This window comes from Arachis stenosperma, chromosome 5 (assembly GCF_014773155.1).
Source record: "Arachis stenosperma cultivar V10309 chromosome 5, arast.V10309.gnm1.PFL2, whole genome shotgun sequence".
Classification (NCBI taxonomy): Eukaryota; Viridiplantae; Streptophyta; class Magnoliopsida; order Fabales; family Fabaceae; genus Arachis; species Arachis stenosperma.
In genome coordinates, this window is record NC_080381.1 from 34,715,614 (window position 1) to 34,741,357 (window position 25,744).

Below are 25,744 nucleotides of genomic sequence, written 5' to 3' on the forward strand. Positions count from 1 at the left end.
TGTATGAAATGAGAACCGGTGGTTCTTAGCATGGTAAAGGTGCCTGCATAGTTAATATAAAAAGTCCCGAAAAAGCCAGAGGCATTCCTAAAACTCTGACACTCAGATTTCAGCTCAAAGATCTAACTAAACCAGAAATTAAGTAAGTTATCTAAGGTATTCAAGTTCTAAATCTAACTTTAACTTAACATTTCACTTTCTGTTTCTTCCAATTCTCCAAATCACCGGTGGAACACCCCCTCACACCTCCACTAAAAGGGGTCTCCCAGAAAACATACACAAACAACTCAAGTAAGTTATCTAAGGTATTCAAGTTCTAAATCTAACTTTAACTTAACATCTCACTTTCTGTCTCTTCCAATCCCCCGAATCACCAGTGGAACACCCCCTCACACCTCCACTAAAAGGGGTCTCCCAGAAAACATACACAAACAACTCAAGTAAGGAAAATATAGATAGAGGTGCAATTGCAGCAAATAGAACAAGTAGCAGATAAGCAGAGTTAAGCAATTATGTAAGATCTAGAATTTTTGGAAAAATATTATTATGAGTTAAATTCAAATTATTTATTCATTAAAGAATTTATTTTTAGAAATTATTTTATTAAAAGTAATTAAATTAAGTTTTGATAATTGAATTAAAAGTTTACTTAATCTCATAATCATTGAATAATTTTCTATATTTAAATTATACAATTTAACAGTTGTAGAAGAGTAAGAATTTTATATGATTTAATTTAAATAATTAAGATTTTAGAATTTAATACTTTAATTTTTATAAATAGAAAATAAATTATATTATCTCTAATTTTAAATTAGAATACTTAATCAAAAGATGATTAGCAATCGATAATTAAGTCATATTTTTCTAATAAAATTTTAAGAAATTAAATAAGATTTTAAATTAATACTCTATGACCCAATTTTATTAAAAATATCAAACCCTAATTAACCCAAATATCCCCAAATTTAATTCTAAACCTAATTTTATCCTAATTATACAATTCCTAAACCTAACCTAATCTAAACACAACACACACAGCCGCTATTCACCCCTAAAATCCCTGACCCATCGAAGAAAGAAAGAAAAGGGGGAAATCAGAAGCAAGGAAGAAAGGAGAGGGAAAGAGGGAAGTCTGAGGGAGAATGGAGATCGGACAGAGAGAAGGAGACGTGCTGCGTGCTACCGCCGCGCCACCATTGCCGGAGAGAGAGAGCACGTTGATTGAGGGAGAGGGAGCGAGCCGCGTGAAGGAATTGAGGAAGAAGATTCTGCCACCGAGCCGCCGTCCATGGAGGTTCGCGAGCAGCAGGAAGGCGCACCGTTCTGTCCAGAGCCGCTGCGGGAAGGACCATCATTTCGCGTCGCCACTGTGACTCTTGTCACCGCCGGACCTGTCGCTGTCGCCACCAGCTTCCACCACCGTCGATGTTGTCACGAATCAGAGAGGATGAAGCTGCCCATGTCGCCGCCGTGAAGAGCCGCGAGTCCCGTCGCCGTCATCATCGCAAATGGTGTCGCTGTTGTGGTTGAACCCAGCCGCCACCATCGCAAGCTCCGTCGCCACTGTTGAAGGTGGGTTACCGAGCCTGTGTCATCGGAAAGCGGCACTACCGTAGCTGAGGTCCATTTTGGTAAGGGTTTTCTTTTTAGGTTGGTCTCTGTTCTTGTGGGTTTTGGAAAGATTATTGTCGTTGCGTGGTTGTTACAGTTTGTCATTACTGAGCTTCTGGCCGCCGGGAATGGTGCTGTGGTCGCTGGAACCTTGGTTTGAGTCGCTGCCGTTAGTCATTGATAGAGGTATCTTTGCTTCCTCTATTTTGCTTTAGGTCCTTCGCTTCCTTAAACTTGTTCTACTTTTACTTTTACTCTTATTTTATCCTATTTTCTGCTACAATTAGGTTGAGTATTGACGCTAGTGTTGCCGCGGGGCTGCTGAAGCTGCTGCTAGTTCTGATTTTGTTATCTTGGTACTGATCTAATCTTTCCCTTAGGTTTGGTCAATTTGTATGTTCTTTTTTATCACTACTATGGTTTCCATGTTCTGATTTTAATTCTAGTCTTTACTTTGTCTTGAATCCCCAAGGTTGTAATTGCTTTTAATTCCTATCCAATTTGAATCTTCTATTTTGCTGCAACCATGGCCACTACTGTGAAGGCTAACATTATCGCTGTTCCAGTTGCTGCCACTGCTGTTCCAGTTGTGTGAGAGTCGCAGCTGCTGCCATAAATTAAAAAGAGAGGGAATTATCATGATAAATTTGTGCGAACTCGGTTAATCGAGGTAGGGATTTTTCTTAAAATCTATTTTACATTACAGAGTTGTTATAAATAGATATTCATGTAAAAAGATATACTTCTGTGATTATATTTGTCTTGTGGATGTGATGGTTTGTTAGACTGAATTATTGGTTGCTTGGTTGCGTGAACGGTGTATGGTTGTTGATAAGATATCGGTTTGAAATGTTATTTACTTGATTATTATGAAAAGTGGATTTTCTTGGTTTTGGAGTTTACTTGGTAATATAAATGAACCGATTTTGGGAATAATTTGAGGTATGAAAATAAATTGATTTTGGGAGAGGTTTGATTTTGAGTTGGTCTGATTTTATAAATGATTTAATATTTGAGCTGGTTTGATTTTAAAAAGAGTTTATTTATTGGAATTGGTTTGATTTGAAAATAATTTGATATTGGAACTGGTTCAATTTTGGAAAATGTTTGAGATTTGGAAATGGATGAGAAATGTTTGGATGGGACCTGAAAAGGGTGGCAGTGTCCGAGTTTTAGAGGAGATGCTGCCAAAATTTTATAAAATTGGAAGTTTCGCCTGAAGTAATTATTTAAAAAGAATTAGGTTTTGAACGTTATATGTTTTAAGACTGATTTATTTAGAAAAGAAAGAATTATGTTTTGGACTGAGATTGTTGATTAATGGAACGGAAACAAGGATGATAAGGATTGACTTTGAAATATGATTTTTGAATGAATTTGGAAATGAGATATGGATTAACGAATGATAATGATATTGAGAATGGCTTAGATATTAATGAATGATTATGTATGAAACTTGGCTTGAATGATTAAATGATCTGAGATACGAGATTTCCTGGGTAAAGTGCTGTGCCTTGCCACCATGTGTACCAGGTTGAAAACTCGATACTCTGTTGACCCTACGACGTAAATATAACCGGGCACTATAAATCCCCAGGAATGTAACCCCTATTGAGCAATATTGATTATTTGAGAAAAAGCTATGCATAGACTCTTGGGGATGCACGTCGGGGGACAGTCTAAGGTTTTCGAACTTGTCGGGTTGGCTGGATAACCGACAGATGAGCCTCATCAGCCATAGGACAGACATGCATCATATGCATTTGTATGTTTTTCTTGGGTTTGAAATTGTTTTGGTTTGCATAATTGCTAAACTGTTCTTAACTGCTACTTGAACTATTTGCTGTAACTGCTACCTAAACCTGTGCTTTCCTTGTCTGTCTTGCCTGTGTTTGTCCTGGTGTGCTACATTTGAAAATGAACTTTGGTGCTGAATTAATGATTGTGTTGTTTGATTGCATAGTTGGTTTCTGATTGAGGTTTTCTTATAAGAAAGGAAAGGTTTTGGATTTCTGAAAGATTAAACATTGTTTCTTTGAAAATGTTTTGAACGATTACCTATTGGTTTTTTAAAAGATTCATAAGGCAATGATAATCACTGAGCTTGGAAACAGTTTTCTTATTAAATGTCTTCTTATAACAATTCTGAAACTCCGTGGTGAGACCATGTGGTTAGGTTCTCACCCCTCTACAGCTTTACCTTTTCAGGAATTGGATGGAAGAGCGTTACAAAGGGCTATACTGCGTTTTGATTAGATTATTTTTCTTCCCTCGTCTTTGTTATTACAATTTTTTGTAAGAGGGATAGGAGTTGTGTGTTTTATATGTATATTATATTATTAGTTATTATGTAAGAAGTCTTGTATATGAACCTATGCTTGTTTGTTTTTTTTAGATAAAGTACTAATTTTTGGTTTTCAAAGAAATCACAATACGATGTCGAGTCAAAGGCTCCTATTTTAATATTAAGTATATAAAGTAGTCATAATACTTCTTGCAATCAGAGTGGCGCAGCCGGAAGCGTGATTCTGGTAGTGAGGGTTTTACAAATTAAGCAAACCAAAACAATGTATACTCAAGCAAAACATACAAATGCACATGATGTATGCCTGTCTTGTGGACAGTTCCTTTGTGCGCGCATTCCCAAGTTCAAAAATAATATCCATGGAGTCAAACTCCAAACTCAAATATAATATTCCATGGAGTCAAACTCCAAACTCAATAATATAATATTCCATGAAAAAATCTCAAGCTTAAATTTATATATATGCATGCCCACGGGGGAACCCAGGAAGTTAAAGTGCCCGGTCACATCTTGCGATAGAGGGTTAACAATTAATCTCAAATATACAAGCCACATAATAATCTCTTTTCTTTTTAAAATAACACTTCAAATCAAATCTTCAATTTTTATAGAAATTTCAGCAGCATCTCCTCTAAAACTCAAACTTCTGCCACCCTTCAAGGGTCCCAACCACCAAACCAAACACCTCTCAGTCATTCAAATCATTTTCAATATCAAATTATTTTAAAATCACACCAATTCCAATATTAAATCTTTTCCCAAAATCAACCAATTCTAATAATAAATCGCTTACAAAATCGAACCACACATCTCTCAACCAATCCATTCAATTCAATTTCACAAACTCACTATCAATCCTCAACACATTGACAATCTTCATTATTTTTTTATACTTATCAAAGACATAATCCAAAACATACAAATTCATTCATCCTTTATACACACATCATATACCATATACATAATTCATCAATAATTCATTGAGTTCATTCCTATCTTAAGGTCTTTTAGCCTAAGTTTTCAAGTGACATTAAACATTAACTATGAGAAACAAAAATCATACCTTGGCCGATTCCTCCCTAAACATGAAAAACCTAAAAACCCTCTCCTTTCACAAGCTCCAAGATTTCAAACGTCAATTTCTCAAACTTAATCACCCATATTTCGTAACAAACCGTCAAATTAAACTCCAAATCAACCAAAATATAATCTAATTCACACAATATCACTATAATCATCATATGATTCACAAATTCTATGATTCAGAAGGTTTCAACTGTTTTTTACCTTATCCATAGATCAATTGGACAAAACCCAGGGATTATCTGCTGCTAGAGTTTACCTAAATCACCAAAATTATTCAATTCCTTAATACCTAAACTCAAAATTCATGAAATTGAGAAGGAAAAGAATTGAGTAAAAAATACAAATTTCTTACCACTTTATTCAAATAAAATTGAAGAGAATTTTGAGATGAACACATAGCCACTGACGGCTCGTCAATCGAAGCTCCGGAATGAAAGTTACGTGGAATTGTAATGTTTGACAAGGGTTTGAGGTTTCCCTTCCCAATTCGTTGCCCTTCGCTCTTTCATTCTGTTAGAGCATGATAAATGAAATCAAGATGGATAGACGTTGGTCTTTATATATGGGCCTTGGATTCGATTTGGACTCGGTCTAATTGGTTCGGCTCGTTGGCTCAATTTTGGACTAAAATCTTTAAAATTAGTGTCAAAATTCGTATTTTCAATATTTCTACTCCTCTATATTATAAAAATTTAATTTTCTAATTTCTTTAAATCATAATTAATTTATTGGCTAATTATTTATTAATTTCGTGGAGTTTACATACAGTGCTTCTTAGAAAAACAATTCCAATTAAGAATACAATTTTACTGTGCATGTATTTTTACTCATTTTATTATTATTACTTGTCTTTGAAGAAAATGATAAGGACATATAATGAAGATAATTGCATTGCGGATAGTGCAAGTTTCCATACCATTTTTAAAAGTAATATATATTTTACTCATCTTGTACCAAAAGAAGAAATGTATTAATACCATTATTGACTCAGACAATATGATAGAATACTCTGGAAAAGCTATAATTTTGTTTTCGGGAGAATAAAATTCATAATAAATAATGCACTATTGTCTACTAAGTCTCTGAGAAATTTGTTGAGTTTTAAAGATATTCACCGAAATAGATATCATATTGAAATAATGAATGAGAAAAATCGTGAGTACTTATGTATCACAACTCATGATTTAAAAAAAAATTATATTAGAAAAGTTACCATCACTTTTTTCTGGGTTATATTATACTAAAATCAGTGCAATTGAATCACATGTTATTGTAAACCAGAAGTTTACTAGCCTTTAAGAGTTCATAATTTGGCATGATCGATTAGGGAGTTCGGAAACAACCATGATGTGGAGAATTATTAAAAAATCCCATAGACATTCACTAAAGAGTCAGAGAGTTCTTTAATCTAGTGAATTTTGTTGTGCTGCATATTCTCAGAAAAAGTTAATTGTAAGGTCATCACCAGTAAAAATTAAGTTTGAGTCCCCTGAATTTCTAGAAAGAATTCAAGGAGATATATGTGGACCAATTCATCCACCATGTGGATCCTTTATATACTTTGTGGTCCTAATAGACGCATCCTTGAGATGGTCACATGTGTGCTTATTATCATCTTGTAGCCTGGTATTTGCGAAATTACTTGCTCAAATTATTCGATTAAAAGCACATTTTTCAGAAAATCCAATCAAAGCAATTTGCTTTGATAATGCTGGTGAATTTACTTCCCAAGTTTTTGACGCTTATTGTATGGCTAACAGAATAAGTGTTGAATATCCAGTAGCTCATGTTCACACACAAAATAGGTTAGCAAAATCATTTATTAAACGCCTCTAATTAATTGTTAGACCTTTATTATGAGAACAAATCTTTCTATTTTTGTTTGGGACATGCAATTTTACCCTCTGAAATATTTTCAGAGTGGGTACAGTTAGACATCTTCTACTATGGGCTTACAGAGAAAGCTCAGATGTCTCTAGACCACTCAGCTGGTGGATCTATTCATATGAGGAAGACGATTGAAGAGGCTCAAGAACTCATAGATACTGTTGCTAGAAATCAACATTTGTACTCTAGTAGTGAGCCCTCCACAAAAGAAGAAGCTAAGGCAGTAGCTACTGATCCTAATCCTCAAGAACAGATTGTTGAGCTTAATCAGCAATTACTCCTGATGACAAAACAGTTGGCAGAATTTAAAGAGATGCTCCAAGAAACTAAAATTGCCAACAAGAACATAGAATCACAGTTGAATCAGACAAAACAGCAGTTATCTAAACAGATAACAGAAGAATGCCAAGCAGTTCAACTAAGGAGTGGGAAGACATTGAATAACACTGCTCAAAGTAGCAAAAAGCCAAGAAAGGAACAGTTGACAGAGGATAACCAAACCACTACCCAAAATCCCTCTGAGGACAGTAAGAGCCCAGAGAGGAATACTCCTGGCGTTCAAACGCCAGAAAGGGGGGAAAAGCTGGCGTTAAACGCCCATTCCTTGCCCAATTTCTGGCGTTCAAACGCCAAAAAAGGGGGAAAAGTTGGCGTTAAACGCCCATTCCTCACGTAATCCTGGCATTCAAACGCCAATGAGGAATCAGACACCTGAGAGTGCTGATAGTAACCCCTCTAAAAAGGCTTCTCCAACCACCTCTGTAAGGAATAAACCTGCAGCAACTAAGGTTGAAGAATATAAAGCCAAGATGCCTTATCCTCAGAAACTCCGCCAAGCGGAACAGGATAAGCAATTTGCCTGCTTTACAGACTATCTAAGGACTCTTGAAATAAAGATTCCGTTTGCAGAGGCACTTGAGCAAATACCTTCTTATGCTAAGTTCATGAAAGAGATCTTAAGTCATAAGAAGGATTGGAGAGAAACTGAAAAAGTGTTTCTCACTGAGGAATGCAGTGCAGTCATTCTGAAGAGCTTACCATAAAAGCTCCAAGATCCAGGAAGCTTTATGATACCATGTGATGACAAGTCATCATATACCCATTTTTCAAGCTAATTTCACTTGTTTTGTTAGCATTTATGCACTTTCTTGCATCCTAAGTAAGTGATTTGGAGTGAAAATGCATAACTTCTTTAAATCAAGCAACCACCATGAAATTAATGTTAAATCATGAGTTTTAAGCTAATTTTAATTGAATTTTAATTGATTTATAAGCCTCTTGAATTTAGTGATACTTTGAGTGGTTGTTTTGGTTTATTGTAGGTGAAGAAAAGAAAAAAAAGGAAAAGCGTGGCCTAAGGAAGTGTGGCCCAAGGAGAAGGAAGTGTGGTCAAAGGAAGGAAAAGTGTGCCGCATGCAATGGGGGGAGGCAAGCCTTGCCTTCCACAAGGGCACACTGCCCTCTAGGAGGGGCAACATAAGGGAACAAAGCAAAGAAGGCAACTCTACCCTGCCCACTACAAGGGCAGAGCACAAATTTGTGCCTTGGAATCAAGAAGAAGAAAATGTTGCCCTGCCCTCCACAAGGGCAGTATCGGGCTCACCAAGGAAGAAAATCAAAGGAAAAATGCCTATGATGCTTGCCACAAGAGTTGAACACGGGACCATGAGGAAGCAAGGAACTAAGGTCCATTACCGTGCCAAGAAACCAAGGAAAATGATTGAGCGTGTGTTTCTGCCCGGATTCGAACGCGGGACTTCATTTTGGAAACACTGCCCTGCCCTCCGCGAGGGCAGGGCAGCATTTTGTTGGTGCATGAATCTGGCGCACCAAGGGACATTTCTGGCGCACCAAATCACTATCCTGGCAGCACCAGCGCGCACCACAGCACGATCCTGGCAGCACCATATTTTTCTGCCCTGCCCTCCTGATGAGCGGATAATTTATACGCTTTTTGGCATTGTTTTTAGGTAGTTTTTAGTAACTTCAAGCTACTTTTAGGGATGTTTTCATTAGTTTTTATGTTAAATTCACATTTCTGGACTTTACTATGAGTTTGTGTATTTTTCTGTGATTTCAGGTAAATTCTGGCTGAAATTGAGGGATTTGAGCAAAACTCTGAAAAAGGCTGACAAAAGGACTGCTGATGCTGTTGGATTCTGACCTCCCTGCACTCGAAATGGATTTTCTGGAGCTACAGAACTCCAAATGGCGCGCTCTCAACGGCGTTGGAAAGTAGACATCCAGGGCTTTCCAGAAATATATAATAGTCCATACTTTATTCGGAAATTGACGACGCAACTTGGCGTTGAACGCCAAGTTCATGCTGCTATCTGGAGTTAAACGCCAGAAAAACGTCATGATCCGGAGTTGAACGCCCAAAACACGTCATAACTCGGAGTTCAACTCCAAGAGAAGCCTCAGCTCGTGGATTGAACAAGCTCAGCCCAAACATACACCAAGTGGGCCCCGGAAGTGGATTTATGCATCAATTACTTACTCATGTAAACCCTAGGAGCTAGTTTATTATAAATAGAACATTTAACTAATGTATTTGACATCTTTTGACCACTTTAAGTCTTTATTCATTCGGTCACTTGATCATGGAGAGGGCTGGCCATTCGGCCATGCCTGAACCTTTCACTTATGTATTTTCAACGGTGGAGTTTCTGCACACCATAGATTAAGGGTGTGGAGCTCTGCTGTACCTCAAGTATTAATGAAGTTCTATTTTCTTTTATTCAAATCTCTCTTATTCTTATTCCAAGATATTCATTCGTACCCAAGAACATGATGAATGTGATGAGTTAGATAACCCTCATCATCATTCTCACTTATGAACGCGCGTGATTGACAACCACTTCCGTTCTACATGCAACAGAGCTTGAATGTGTATCTCTTAGATTCCCCAACAGAATCTTCGTGGTATAAGCTAGATAGATGGCGGCATTTATGAGGATCCGGAAAGTCCAACCTTGTCTATGGTGTTCCGAGTAGGATCCTGGGAATCCGGAAAGTCTACCTTGTCTGTGGTGTCCGAGTAGGATTCCGGTAATGAATGACTGTGACGTGCTTCAAACTTGTAACCTGCTGGGCGTAGTGACAACGCAAAAGAATCAATGGATTCTATTCTAGTAGGAGCGGGAACCAACCGGTGATTGGCCGTACTGTGACAAAGTGCGTGAGCATTAGCTTTCACTGCGAGGATGGGATGTAGCCATCAACCATGGGTGATGCCTCCAGACTGGTTAGCTATGCGAGTGACAGCCGCATAGGATATTTCCCCGAGAGGATGAAAGTAGCCACAGTTGATGGTGAACCCCTAAACAAAGCTTGCCATGGAAAGGAGTAAGAAGGATTGAGTAGAAGCTGTGGGAGAGCAGGCGTCCTTGAGCCATACAGCATCTGCATATACTTAACTGATACCTCTACTAATGAATCTGCATAAGTATTTCTATCCTTTTTATTATTTAGTTTATTATTTATTTATTATTCCAATAATCACAATTACCCTTTAATCTCCCTAACTGAGATTTACAAGGTGACCATAGCTTGCTTCATACCAACAATCTCTGTGGATTCGACCCTTACTCACGTAAGGTATTACTTGGACGACCCAGTACACTTGCTGGTTAGTTGAACAGAGTTGTGAATTCAACCAGTGCCATAATTAGAACATTGATCACAAATGATACAAGAATTTTGATCACAATTTCGTCCACCACCTCCGCGAGGGCAGGGCAGCATTCTGCGCACCAAGCCTGCACCACGCCGCACCAACAACGCACCAAACACCAAATCCTGCCCTGCCCTCCGCAAGGGCAGGGCAGCCTCCTGAAAGCAACTTCTCATGGGCCAAAAATTGAATTAAAAATCCAATTCAATTCAATTCTTCACCAAATCAAAAGCCCATCCAAATCCCAAAATCCAAGAATAGAAAGTGTATAAATAGGAGTTAGTTTGATGTAATTAGGACACTTTTGGACTTTTACTTTTGAACCTTTAGCTTTGCTTTTGAATTTTGCACTTTCTTTGAGCTTTGAGCTTTGGCACTTTCCTTGAGGGACTTCACTGAGAATTTAGAGAATTGGGGAGGAGAATTGATCTCTCTTCTTCCTCGTTCTTGCTGGAGCACTTCTAGTTTTCTTGTTTTGAGTTTTGGGTGTGAAGAGTTGAGGAACTTCTGTCTCAACCTCCATTCCAAAATCTCTTTAATTCTTTTCTGCATAATTAAATTGAATTTCAATTTCCTTTACTGCTTCTTCTTCTATTTCTTGTTAATTGCTTTGAGGACTTGGATCTAGGAAGGTAATTGAGATCTAGGCTTTGCTACCTAGTCTCTGGAGACCTGAGATCCCAATTTACTTTTGGTTCTTCTGTGAACCTCTGCTGCACTTTATTTCCTTTCTGTTTGAATTCTCATTGCTTCTAATTCAATTTCTGCTCTCTTAATTGTTGCAATTCACATTCTCTTGTTTAAATTCTGCAATCCCTGTCCTCAATTCCCTTTTACTTTCAAGCAATTTATATTCCTTGCAATTTAAGTTACTGCAATTTACATTTCTTGCACTTTAAGTTTCAGTCATTACTTTCTTGTTCTTTAAGATTCTGCAAGTTTACTTTCCTGCTCTTTAATTTACTGCAATTTTCCCTTCCCCCTTTACATTTACTGTCATTTACTTCCTGTTAAACACAAATCACTCAACCAATACTTGATTCGCTTGACTAAACCAACCACTAAACTAAAATTGCTCAATCCTTCAATCCCTGTGGGATCGACCTCACTCATGTGAGTTATTATTACTTGATGCGACCCGGTACACTTGCCGGTGAGTTTTGTGTCGGATCGTTTTCCGCACATCAAGTTTTTGGCGCCGTTGCCGGGGATTGAAATAGATTGACAATGATTAAGTGAAGTGGAGGTCTAGATCAAGCACTTTTTCTTCATTTTTCTTACTAACATACTAACTGTTTGAGAAATTGCCTCTATTAACTCACTAACAATTTATCTCAATTAACTGCACTCAATTCTCAAGCGTGCTGTTGTTTAGTCGTCTTGATTGATTGCGTACGAGTTGCTACAGACAAAGGATATCATGACATGAAGCCACCACTTATTGCACTCATCAAGAACAATTGCTCTTATGACGGAAATCCATTGGAAGACCCTCAACAGCATATATCTACTTTCCTGAGAACTTGTAATGCGGTCAAAACTGATGGTCCAGATCATGACACTTACAAGATCCTGTTATTCCCTTTTTCATTAAAGGGTGAAGTTGCACAATGGTTTGAAACTTTTCCCCAAGGAAGTATCACTAGTTGGGATGATTTGGTCACCAAATTTCTGGCCAAATTCACCTCATCCAGACAGATCATCCAGCTAAAAGAGGAGGAACATCTATTCACACAAGGGGATGAAGAACCACTCTTCAAGGCCTGGGAAAGATACAAGAAGGCAACTGATAAAGTGGGCTTCCGAGCTTTCTATGAAGGATTGACCCCAGAAACAAGAAAAGCAGTGGACTACTTCTCAGATGGCCTACTCAAAGCAACAACAACTGCCCAAGGAATTGCAGACTTCAATGACAAAGGAGTCAACAACCAACATTCATTTGAGAAACCATAGAATGCAATCTCAGAAAAAGAAGAGACAAATATTGAAGGGGTGAATGCATTCAAGGACTTAAACAGACAAATGCACCCTCAACCACAGCAAAACATGGAGATATCTGCTGCAGTGAATGCCAAATTTCCACCATGGAGACCCCATTCCTATCTGAGAATGAGGGAGTCTCAACATCAAGAACAAGGAGGTTTCCACCAAGGCAACCTCATGACCACAAACAATCAACATCACCCACCCACTAATACCACTCAAAGCCAACACTCGCAACACAGACACTCTCAGACCCATCTCAACTGGAGAAGGAACGAGTACCAAAATCACAAACCAAGGGACTTCAATTATAACAACCCCAACTTCACAAACCAGCAAAAACAACATCATAGCAATAACAACCACTACATGCCACCACCACACCCACCCTTCCTACCTTTAACATCTCATAACCAACCAACCTCACAAGACTCTCAGAGAATCACAAACTTGGAGATCCTAATAGAGAGAATGATGAAACACCAAGAGGAAACAACAAGGAACCAAACGATGTTAATCAAAGGAATTGAGGAGCAGATAGCTCAACTGGCGAAGTACTTTGCAGAAATGGGTGAAAAGAAACCAAATACTTTCCTTAAAACCATTGAAGACAAACCAACCAACAACGAAGATGCTACAAAGAAGGAAGGATGGAAAAATGAGAAAACACTGGAAAAAGGAAGTACCAGCCAAGAAAAACACAACACGGAATTCTTTCAAGGAGAGACAGAGGATAGAACTAAAGAAAAGTAGAAAATCCCTACTGGAAAATTTTCACTAAGGGATCGAGTGATGATCAATATGCAAACCATAAAGGTATCCCCACAGTTGTCTGATCATTACATTGTGACTAAGATCCTTCCACAAGAATCTATAGAGGTCATCAAAGAGGAAACCGGAAGGAAGTTCACAGTGAAGAAAGATAAGCTAAGGCACTGTGATTTTCAACCTCCATGATCAGCAAAAATAGAAGATGTCAAGCTAGTGACAATAAAAGAGCGCTTGTTGGGAGGCAACCCAACCTGAGGTAGTTTTCTTTTCATAGCTTTTTCAATAAAAAAAATGTTGAATAATTGGTATGCATTGCAAGGAGCTAAGTTTGGTGTTGCACACCAAAACAATTTAAGGGAGAATGAAAGATTCTAAGTTTGGTGTTCCACCACAATATCATTTAAAAACACATTCTCACCTCTTGCTTGATGCTAGCCCCAAGCAACCAAACATATTACTCAACTGTTTAATTGCTTTCTAGCTTTAATTTCATTAACCTTTAGCAAGGACACAAGGTTTCACATATGGTTAAAACTGTTGCATAAGAGGCAGTGGCAAACAATTAAGTTTGGTGTTCCCACACCAAAATCAATCCAGAGTCACACTCAATTTATGCATACTAACCATACATTTAAGAGCTTGAGAAGCAAGCAACTTTGAGAATTATGCAGGACATGAGTCAACAATTGAAGATATTGTGCATCTTAACTCAAAGAAAACACAACAGAAGGAAGAATCAAAGGACTGCAACTTCGAAGGTTGTATCTAAACTTGATCCTTGCTGCTGTGAAATGTTTTGAATCTGGAAACCATTGTATGTCTTGCTAAAGTGTTCATCTAGTTGCAAGTGAAATTGTTTGTTACAAATGCTAAATCTGCATAATGCTTGTCATCCATCACTTAGCTTTAAATTTTGTCTTGTTTCCCATATGCTTAAATAAAAGAGATTTGTTTGAATTGAAAAGTGAAATATCCAATGTTGCATAAGTAAGAATGGAAGTTGGTGGTGGTATATGTGTTTGATTAAATGCATAACTCATGAAATAACTGCTGCATAATATCATTCTCATTCAAGAGTGAGTTAGCTTGCTGTTGTAAAGACTCTTATCAATAATGAAAAAGCCCTTGGTAACGAAAACAGAAAGAAAAGGGAAAGAAAAAGCCAAAATGGCAATAAAAACAAAGAATAAAAGTTGGACACCAATAGCTTGGACCCTAGGACACATGCCTGTGGTGTTCTTGTACTAAGATATGCTTGGATGAGTAAATTCTAAGGGGTATTTTAAAACCCGGTCACTTAGATCAACTGATTTGGGATGGCCAATTGAAAATCCACAATAAAGAGCAACTTAGATACAGAAAATTTAGTTATCCAAAGAGATGCTGGGCATCAATGATCCTAGGAAGAATTAGTGAGCCAAGTGTCTGTGGTGGAGAGATGTTGAGTAAAAGAAAGAAACAAATAAAGCCAAAGGCTATTACTGCAACATTTGACACCAAACCTCCAAAAGAATAATAAGCTTGTTAAGCATTGTAAGCCAAGAAAAGTTAGCAAGGGAGGAATTAAAAAGTGATTCTTATAACAGCAAGTTTAGCAAGCCTTTGAGGAAAGATGTATATTATGTAACAGCAACAATAATTGAGTTATCATTGTCTGCATAAAGACTCCATAAATCAAGTTCTGCTATATGCCTAATAAGGATATGTGTTCTTTTCTTATTCATGTCATTTACTCTTAGTTTTGATGCTTGCTTGGGGACAAGCAAGATTTAAGTTTGGTGTTGTGATGACAAGTCATCATATACCCATTTTTCAAGCTAATTTCACTTGTTTTGTTAGCATTTATGCACTTTCTTGCATCCTAAGTAAGTGATTTGGAGTGAAAATGCATAACTTCTTTAAATCAAGCAACCACCATGAAATTAATGTTAAATCATGAGGTTTAAGCTAATTTTAGTTGAATTTTAATTGATTTATAAGCCTCTTGAATTTAGTGATACTTTGAGTGGTTGTTTTGGTTTATTGTAGGTGAAGAAAAGAAAAAAAAAAGGAAAAGCGTGGCCTAAGGAAGTGTGGCCCAAGGAGAAGGAAGTGTGGTCAAAGGAAGGAAAAGTGTGCCGCATGCAATGGGGGGAGGCAAGCCTTGCCCTCCACAAGGGCACACTGCCCTCTAGGAGGGGCAACATAAGGGAACAAAGCAAAGAAGGCAACTCTGCCCTGCCCACTACAAGGGCAGAGCACAAATTTGTGCCTTGGAATCAAGAAGAAGAAAATGTTGCCCTGCCCTCCACAAGGGCAGTATCGGGCTCACCAAGGAAGAAAATCAAAGGAAAAATGCCTATGATGCTTGCCACAAGAGTTGAACACGGGACCATGAGGAAGCAAGGAACTAAGGTCCATTACCGTGCCAAGAAACCAAGGAAAATGATTGAGCGTGTGTTTCTACCCGGATTCGAACGCGGGACTTCATTTTGGAAACACTACCCTGCCCTCCGCGAGGACAGGGCAGCATTTTGTTGGTGCATGAATCTGGCGCACCAAGGGACATTTCTGGCGCACCAAATCACTATCCTGGCAGCACCAGCGCGCACCACAGCACGATCCTGGCAGCACCATATTTTTCTGCCCTGCCCTCCGCGAGGGCAGGGCAGCATTCTGTGCACCAAGCCTACACCACGCCGCACCAACAACGCACCAAACACCAAATCCTGCCCTGCCCTCCGCAAGGGCAGGGCAGCCTCTTGGAAGCAACTTCTCATAGGCCAAAAATTGAATTAAAAATCCAATTCAATTCAATTCTTCACCAAATCAAAAGCCCATCCAAATCCCAAAATCCAAGAATAGAAAGTGTATAAATAGGAGTTAGTTTGATGTAATTAGGACACTTTTGGACTTTTACTTTTGAACCTTTAGCTTTGCTTTTGAATTTTGTACTTTCTTTGAGCTTTGAGCTTTGGCACTTTCCTTGAGGGACTTCACTGAGAATTCAGAGAATTGGGGAGGAGAATTGATCTCTCTTCTTCCTCGTTCTTGCTGGAGCACTTTTAGTTTTCTTGTTTTGAGTTTTGGGTGTGAAGAGTTGAGAAACTTCTGTCTCAACCTCCATTCCAAAATCTCTTTAATTCTTTTCTGCATAATTAAATTGAATTTCAATTTCCTTTACTGCTTCTTCTTCTATTTCTTGTTAATTGCTTTGAGGACTTGGATCTAGGAAGGTAATTGAGATCTAGGCTTTGCTACCTAGTCTCTGGAGACCTGAGATCCCAATTTACTTTTGGTTCTTCTGTGAACCTCTGCTGCACTTTATTTCCTTTCTGTTTGAATTCTCATTGCTTCTAATTCAATTTCTGCTCTCTTAATTGTTGCAATTCACATTTTCTTGTTTAAATTCTGCAATCCCTGTCCTCAATTCCCTTTTACTTTCAAGCAATTTATATTCCTTGCAATTTAAGTTACTGCAATTTACATTTCTTGCACTTTAAGTTTCAGTCATTACTTTCTTGTTCTTTAAGATTCTGCAAGTTTACTTTCCTGCTCTTTAATTTACTGCAATTTTCCCTTCTCCCTTTACATTTACTGTCATTTACTTCCTGTTAAACACAAATCACTCAACCAATACTTGATTCGCTTGACTAAACCAACCACTAAACTAAAATTGCTCAATCCTTCAATCCCTGTGGGATCGACCTCACTCATGTGAGTTATTATTACTTGATGCGACCCGGTACACTTGCCGGTGAGTTTTGTGTCGGATCGTTTTCCGCACATCACCATGCACATTAGAAGGTGCTTGCACCAGGACAGCCCTGTGTGACCTTGGAGCAAGTATCAATCTAATACCTGCATCCACTATCAGAAAGCTTGGGTTGACTGAAGAAGTCAAACCAACCAGGATATGTCTCCAACTTGCTGATGGCTCCATTAAATATCCATCAGGCATAATTGAGGACATGATTGTCAAGGTTGGACCATTCGCCTTTCCAACTGATTTTGTAGTACTGGAAATAGAGGAGCACAAGAGTGCAACTCTCATCCTAGGAAGACCTTTCCTAGCAACTGGGCGAACTCTTATTGATGTACAAAAAGGGGAAGTAACCCTGAGAGTCAATGAGGATGAGTTCAAGTTGAATGCTGTGAAAGCTATGCAGCATCCAGACACACCAAATGACTGCATGAGCACCGACATTATTGACTCTTTAGTGGAAGAGATCAATATGGCTGAAAGTCTAGAATCAGAGCTAGAGGACATCTTCAAAGATGTTCAGCCTGATCAGGAAGAACCAGAGGAAACAAAAGAATTTTTGAAAATTCCTCAAGAAGAGGATAAACCTCCCAAACCTGAACTCAAACCACTACCACCATCCCTGAAGTATGCATTTCTGGGAGAAAGTGACACTTTTCCAGTGATCATAAGCTCTGCTTTAAATCCACAGGAAGAGGAAGCACTGATTCAAGTGCTAAGGACACACAAGACAGCTCTTGGGTGGTCCATAAGTGATCTTAAGGGCATTAGCCCAGCAAGATGCATGCACAAGATCCTATTGGAGGATAATGCCAAACCAGTGGTTCAACCACAAAGGCGGCTAAATCCAGCCATGAAGGAGGTGGTGCAGAAAGAGGTCACTAAATTATTAGAGGCTGGGATTATTTATCCCATTTCTGATAGCCCCTGGGTGAGCCCTGTCCAAGTTGTCCCCAAGAAGGGAGGCATGACAGTGGTTCATAATGAAAAGAATGAACTGGTTCCCACAAGAACAGTTACAGGGTGGCGTATGTGTATTGATTACAGAAGGCTCAACACAGCCACCAGAAAGGATCATTTTCCTTTACCATTCATAGACCAAATGCTAGAAAAACTAGCTGGTCATGATTATTATTGCTTTTTGGATGGCTATTCAGGTTACAACCAAATTGCAGTAGATCCTCAGGACCAAGAGAAAATCGCATTCACTTGCCCTTCTGGTGTGTTTGCCTACAGAAGAATGCCTTTTGGTCTGTGTAATGCACCTGCAACTTTTCAAAGATGCATGCTATCCATCTTATCTGATATGGTGGAAAAGTTCCTGGAAGTCTTTATGGATGACTTCTTGGTATATGGAGACTCATTCAGCTCCTGTCTTAACCATCTAGCACTTGTCCTGAAAAGGTGCCAAGAGACTAACCTGGTCTTAAACTAGGAGAAATGTCACTTTATGGTGACTGAAGGAATTGTCCTTGGGCACAAAATTTCAAGCAAGGGAATAGAGGTGGATAAAGCAAAGGTAGAGATAATTGAAAAATTACCACCACCTGCCAATGTTAAGGCAATCAGAAGCTTTCTGGGGCATGCAGGGTTCTACAGAAGGTTTATAAAGGATTTTTCAAAAATTACAAAACCTCTGAGCAACCTGCTAGCTACTGACACACCATTTGTGTTTGACACACAGTGTTTATAGGCATTTGAGACCCTGAAAGCCAAGCTGGTCACAGCACCAGTCATCTCTGCACCAGACTGGACATTGCCATTCGAACTAATGTGTGATGCCAGTGACCATGCCATTGGTGCAGTGTTGGGACAGAGGCATAACAAGCTTCTGCACGTCATTTATTATGCTAGCTGTGTTTTAAATGACGCACAGAAGAATTACACAACCACAGAGAAAGAGTTACTTGCAGTGGTCTATGCCATTGACAAGTTTAGATCCTATTTAGTAGGGTCAAAGGTGATTGTGTACACTGACCATGCTGCTCTTAAGTACTTACTCACAAAGCAGGATTCAAAACCTAGGCTCATAAGATGGGTGTTGCTTCTGCAAGAGTTTGATATAGAAATAAGAGACAGAAAAGGGACAGAGAACCAAGTAGCTGATCATCTATCCCGAATAGAACCAGTAGCTAGGGCGTCCCTCCCTTCTATTGAGATCTCTGAGGCCTTCCCAGATGAGCAACTCTTTGCCATTCAGGAAGCTCCATGGTTTGCAGACATTGCAAATTATAAAGCTGTAAGGTTCATACCCAAGGAGTACAGCAGGGTGCAAAGAAAGAAATTAATTTCAGATGCCAAATACTACCTATGGGATGAGCCATATCTTTTTAAGAGATGTGCAGACGGAATGATCCGCAGATGTGTACCTGGAGAGGAAGCACAAAGGATCCTGTGGCATTGCCATGGATCACAATATGGGGGACATTTCGGAAGTGAGCGAACAGCCACTAAGGTCCTCCAATGTGGCTTCTACTGGCCCACTCTCTATAGAGATGCCCGAGAGTTTGTGCGTAACTGTGACAGTTGCCAAAGAGCTGGTAACTTACCTCATGGATACGCCATGCCTCAACAAGGGATCCTAGAGATTGAATTGTTTGATGTATGGGGTATTGACTTCATGGGTCCGTTCCCACCGTCATACTCAAACACTTACATTCTGGTGGAAGTGGACTATGTATCTAAATGGGTAGAAGTAATTGCTACACCCAATAATGATACTAAGACCGTGCTGAAATTCCTCCAGAAACACATCTTTAGCAGGTTTGGTGTTCCCAGAGTACTAATCAGTGATGGGGGCACTCATTTCTGCAATAAACAGATGTACTCTGCTATGGTCCGATATGGAATTAGCCACAAAGTAGCAACTCCGTATCATCCACAGACAAATGGGCAAGCTGAAGTCTCTAACAGAGAGCTAAAAAGAATCCTGGAATGGACTGTAATTGCCCGTAGAAAGGATTGGGCGAAGAGCTTGGATGATGCTCTGTGGGCATACAGAACAGCATTCAAGACTCCTATAGGAACCTCTCCATACCAACTTGTGTATGGCAAGGCCTGTCATCTGCCCGTGGAACTGGAACATAAAGCCTACTGGGCAACCAGATTCCTAAACCTGGATGCTAAATTAGCTGGTGAAAAAAGATTACTCTAGCTAAATGAGCTAGATGAATTCAGACTTAATGCCTTTGAAAATGCAAAAATCTATAAGGAAAAGGCAAAGAAATGGCATGACAAGAAGTTGTCAACCAGAGTCTTTGAGCCAGGACAAAAAGTTCTGCTTTTCAACTCTAGGCTCAGACTATTCCCAGGAAAACTTAAATCCCGGTGGAGGGGTCCGTAGTGATTACAGGAGTGTCACCATACGGATATGTTGAGCTTCAGGATATTGATTCTGAAAAAAATTTCATTGTTAATGGACAGAGGATCAAACATTATCTTGAAAGCAATTTTGAGCAAGAATGCTCAAAACTGAGGCTTGAATGATTCTCAGTGAAGGTTCAGCTAAAGACAATAAAGAAGCACTTGCTGGGAGGCAACCCAGTCATTAGCAGGTTATCCGTTTTGTTTAATAAAAGTTTGATACATATTCTCAAAGGGCGATCATCAAAATTGAAGGAATTCACAGAGTTACAGAAGGATTCAGTGCAAAAAGCAGAGAAAAGGAGCTTGCTGGCGAAAAAACGCCAGTAAGGGGTACTCTGGGCGTTAAACGCCAGAATGGTCACCATTCTGGGTGTTTAACGCCAGTAAAGGTGCCATTTTGGGCGTTAAACGCCAGAATGGGCACCATTCTGGGCGTTTAACGCCAGGTGTGCAGCATCCTGGGCGTTTAGCAAAACGCACAGTGATGAAGGGGTTTCTGGTGTTTAACGCCAGCCAGGGTACCTGGCTGGGCGTTAAACGCCCAAATTGGCCAACATTTGGGCGTTAAACGCCAGAATGGATACCATTCTGAGCGTTTAACGCCAGAAAGGTGGGGGACAGGGATTTTGCTTTCCACTTCAAAATTTTTCAAACTTTCCTGTTTTGATCCATAATTTTCTACATAAACACATTCCAAACTTTCATTATTCACCTTCAAATCTTCAAAATTAAAATCATTCTTCAAATCTCTTTCAAATTCTTTCCAAATCTTCTTCAAAAAACTCAAATATCTCTCAAATTCTTTCCATATCTTCTCAAATCTCCTTCAAAATTTTCGAAATCTCTCTCCCTTCCTTATAAATATATGTTCGGCCACACCCCCCTTCCCCACCATTCGAATTTGCTCTCTTTCTCTCTCTCCTCTTTCCTTTCTTTTGCTTGAGGACAAGTGATAAACCACTATTTTATAGTTTATATTGTGTTTAATTGTGTGGTTTTGTCGTGATCCTGACCCACTTATTCATCAATTTAGCATGCATTTAGATTTCCTTCCTGAATTTATTATATGTTTGAAAATTGCTTCTGGTGCACGAAATTGTGATCACTACTTTTCACAACTCAAAAAATCCCCGATAATGAATCCAAAAACTTGGTGCTCAATACCATGGTATAAACACAACTTCGCACAACTAACCAGCAAGTGCACTGGGTCGTCCAAGTAATAAACCTTACGTGAGTAAGGGTCGATCCCACGGAGATTGTTGGTATGAAGCAAGCTATGGTCACCTTGTAAATCTTAGTCAGGCAGATTCAAATGGTTATGGATGATATATGAATAAAACATAAAGATAAAGATAGAGATACTTATGTAATTCATTGGTAAGAACTTCAGATAAGCGAATGGAGATGCTTTGTCCCTTCCGTCTCTCTGCTTTCCTACTGTCTTCATCCAATCCTTCTTACTCCTTTCCATAGCAAGCTGTATGTTGGGCATCACCGTTGTCAATGGCTACAGTCCCGTCCTCTCAGTGGAAATGTTCAACGCACCCTGTCACGGCACGGCTATCCAGCTGTCGGTTCTCGATCATGTCGGAATAGAATCCACTGATTCTTTTGCGTCTGTCACTAACGCCCCACAATCGCGAGTTTGAAACTCGTCACAATCATTCAATCATTGAATCCTACTCAGAATACCACAGACAAGGTTTAGACCTTCCGGATTTTCTTGAATGCCGCCATCAATTCTAGCTTATACCACGAAGATTCCGGTTAAGGAAATCCAAGAGATAAACATTCAAGCCTTGTTTGCTTGTAGAACGCAAGTGGTTGTCAGTCACGCGTTCATAAGTGAGAATGATGATGAGCATCACATAATCATCACATTCATCATGTTCTTGAGTGCGAATGAATATCTTGGAATAAGAACAAGCTGAATTGAATAGAAGAACAATAGTAATTGCGTTAATACTCGAGGTACAGCAGAGCTCCACACCTTAATCTATGGTGTGTAGAAACTCCACCGTTGAAAATACATAAGAACAAGGTCTAGGCATGGCCGTGAGGCCAGCCCCCAATGATCTAAGAACTAGATGTCCAAAGATGATCTAGAGATCTAAAGATGATCCAAAGATGAAAATACAGTAGTAAAAGGTCCTATTTATAGGGAACTAGTAGCTTAAGAATTACAAAGATGAGTAAAAAATATAAAAATCCACTTTCGGGCCCACTTGGTGTGTGTTTGGGCTGAGCATTGAAGCATTTTCGTGTAGAGACTCTTCTTGGAGTTAAACGCCAGCTTCTGTGCCAGTTTGGGCGTTTAACTCCCATTCTTGTGCCAGTTCCGGCGTTTAACGCCGGGCAGTTTTGAGCTGATTTGGAACGCCGGTTTGGGCCATCAAATCTCGGGCAAAGTATGGACTATTATACATTGCTGGAAAGCCCAGGATGTTTACTTTTCAACGCCGTTGAGAGCGCGCCAATTGGGCTTCTGTAGGACCAGAAAATCCACTTCGAGTGCAGGGAGGTCAGAATCCAACAGCATCTGCAGTCCTTTTCAGTCTCTGAATCAGATTTTTGCTCAGGTCCCTCAATTTCAGCCAGAAAATACCTGAAATCACAGAAAAACACACAAACTCATAGTAAAGTCCAGAAAAGTGATTTTTAACTAAAAACTAATAAAAATATACTAAAAACTAACTAAAACATACTAAAAACATACTAAAAACAAAGCCAAAAAGCGTACAAATTATCCGCTCATCACAACACCAAACTTAAATTGTTGCTTGTCCCCAAGCAACTGAAAATCAAATAAGATAAAAATAAGAGAATATGCAATGAATTCCAAAAACATCAATGAAGATCAGTATTAATTAGATGAGCGGGGCTTTTAGCTTTTTGCCTCTAAACAGTTTTGGCATCTCACTCTATCCTTTGAAATTCAGAATGATTGGCTTCTTTAGGAACTCAGAGTCCAGATAGTGTTATTGATTCTCCTAGTTAAGTATGATGATTCTTGAACACAGCTACTTTATGAGTCTTGGCCGTGGCCCAAAGCACTCTGTCTTCCAGTATTACCACCGGATACATACATGCCACAGACACATAATTGGGTGAACCTTTTCAGATTGTGACTCAGCTTTGCTAGAGTCCCCAATTAGAGGTGTCCAGGGTTCTTAAGCACACTCTTTTTGCCTTGGATCACAACTTTATTTCTTTCTTTTTCTTTCTTTTTCTCTTTCTCCTTTTTTTTCTTTTTTTCTCTTTTTTCTTTTCTTCTTTTTTTTTCGCTTCTTTTTTTTTTTGTATTCACTGCTTTTTCTTGCTTCAAGAATCATTTTTATGATTTTTCAGATCCTCAATAACATGTCTCCTTTTTCATCATTCTTTCAAGAGCCAACATTCATGAATAACAAATTCAAAAGACATATGCACTGTTTAAGCATACATTCAGAAAACAAAAGTATTGCCACCACATCAAAATAATTAATCTGTTATAAAATTTAAAATTCATGCAATTCTTCTCTTTTTCAATTAAGAACATTTTTCATTTAAGAAAGGTGATGGATTCATAGGACATTCATAACTTTAAGGCATAGACACTAAGACACTAATGATCACAAGACACAAACATAGATAAACATAAAGCATAATTTTCAAAAAACAGAAAAATAAAAAATAAGAAAATTAAAGAACGGGTCCACCTTAGTGATGGCGGCTTGATGAGCGGATAATTTATACGCCTTTTGGCATTGTTTTTAGTATGTTTTTAGTATATTTAGTTGAGTTTTTAGTATATTTTTATTAGTTTTTAGTTAAAATTCACTTTTCTGGACTTTACTATGAGTTTGTGTGTTTTTCTATGATTTCAGGTATTTTCTGGCTGAAATTGAGGGACCTGAGCAAAAATCTGATTCAGAGACTGAAAAGGACTGCAGATGCTGTTGGATTCTGACCTCCCTGCACTCGAAGTGGATTTTCTGGAGCTACAGAAGCCCAATTGGCACGCTCTCAACGGCGTTGGAAAGTAGACATCCTGGGCTTTCCAGCAATATATGAGAGTTCATACTTTGCCCAAGATTTGATGGCCCAAACTGGCGTTCAAAGTCACCTTCAGATTTCCCAGCGTTAAACGCCGGAACTGGCACCAAAATGGGAGTTAAACGCCCAAACTGGCACAAAAGCTGGCATTTAACTCCAAGAAGAGTCTCTACACGAAAATGCTTCAATGCTCAGCCCAATCACACACCAAGTGGGCCCGGAAGTGGATTTTTATGTCATTTACTCATCTTTGTAATTCCTAAGCTACTAGTTCCCTATAAATAGGACCTTTTGCTATTGTATTTGATGTCTTGGAATCTTGGTAGCTATCTTTAGTCTTATGCTATCTTAGATCATGGGGCTGGCCTCACGGCCATGCCTAGACCTTGTTCTTATGTATTTTCAACGGTGGAGTTTCTACACACCATAGATTAAGGTGTGGAGCTCTGCTGTACCTCGAGTATTAATGCAATTACTATTGTTCTTCTATTCAATTCAGCTTGTTCTTATTCCAAGATATTCATTCGCACTCAAGAACTTGATGAATGTGATGATTATGTGACGCTCATCATCATTCTCACTTATGAACGCGTGATTGACAACCACTGTCGTTCTACAAGCAACAAGGCTCTAATGTTTATCTCTTGGATTCCTGATACACGATGCATGGTTGATCGCCTGACAACCGAGCACTCGCCTGACAACCGAGCCAGCCATTCCGTGAGATCAGAGTCTTCGTGGTATAGGCTAGAACTGATGGCGGCATTCAAGAGAATCCGGAAGGTCTAAACCTTGTCTATAGTATTCTGAGTAGGATTCAATGATTGAATGACTGTGACGTGCTTCAAACTTGCGATTGTGGGGCGTTAGTGACAGACGCAAAAGAATCACTGGATTCTATTCTGACATGATCGAGAACCGACAGCTGGATAGCCGTGCCGTGATAGGGTGCGTTGAACATTTCCACTGAAAGGATGGGAGGTAGCCACTGACAACGGTGAAACCCTTGCATAAGCTTGCCATGGAAAGGAGTAAGAAGGATTGGATGAAGACAGTAGGAAAGCAGAGAGACGGAAGGGACAAAGCATCTCCATTCGCTTATCTGAAATTCTCACCAATGAATTGCATAAGTATCTCTATCTTTATCTTTATGTTTTATTCATATATCATCCATAACCATTTGAGTATGCCTGACTAAGATTTACAAGGTGACCATAGCTTGCTTCATACCAACAATCTCCGTGGGATCGACCCTTACTCTCGTAAGGTTTATTAC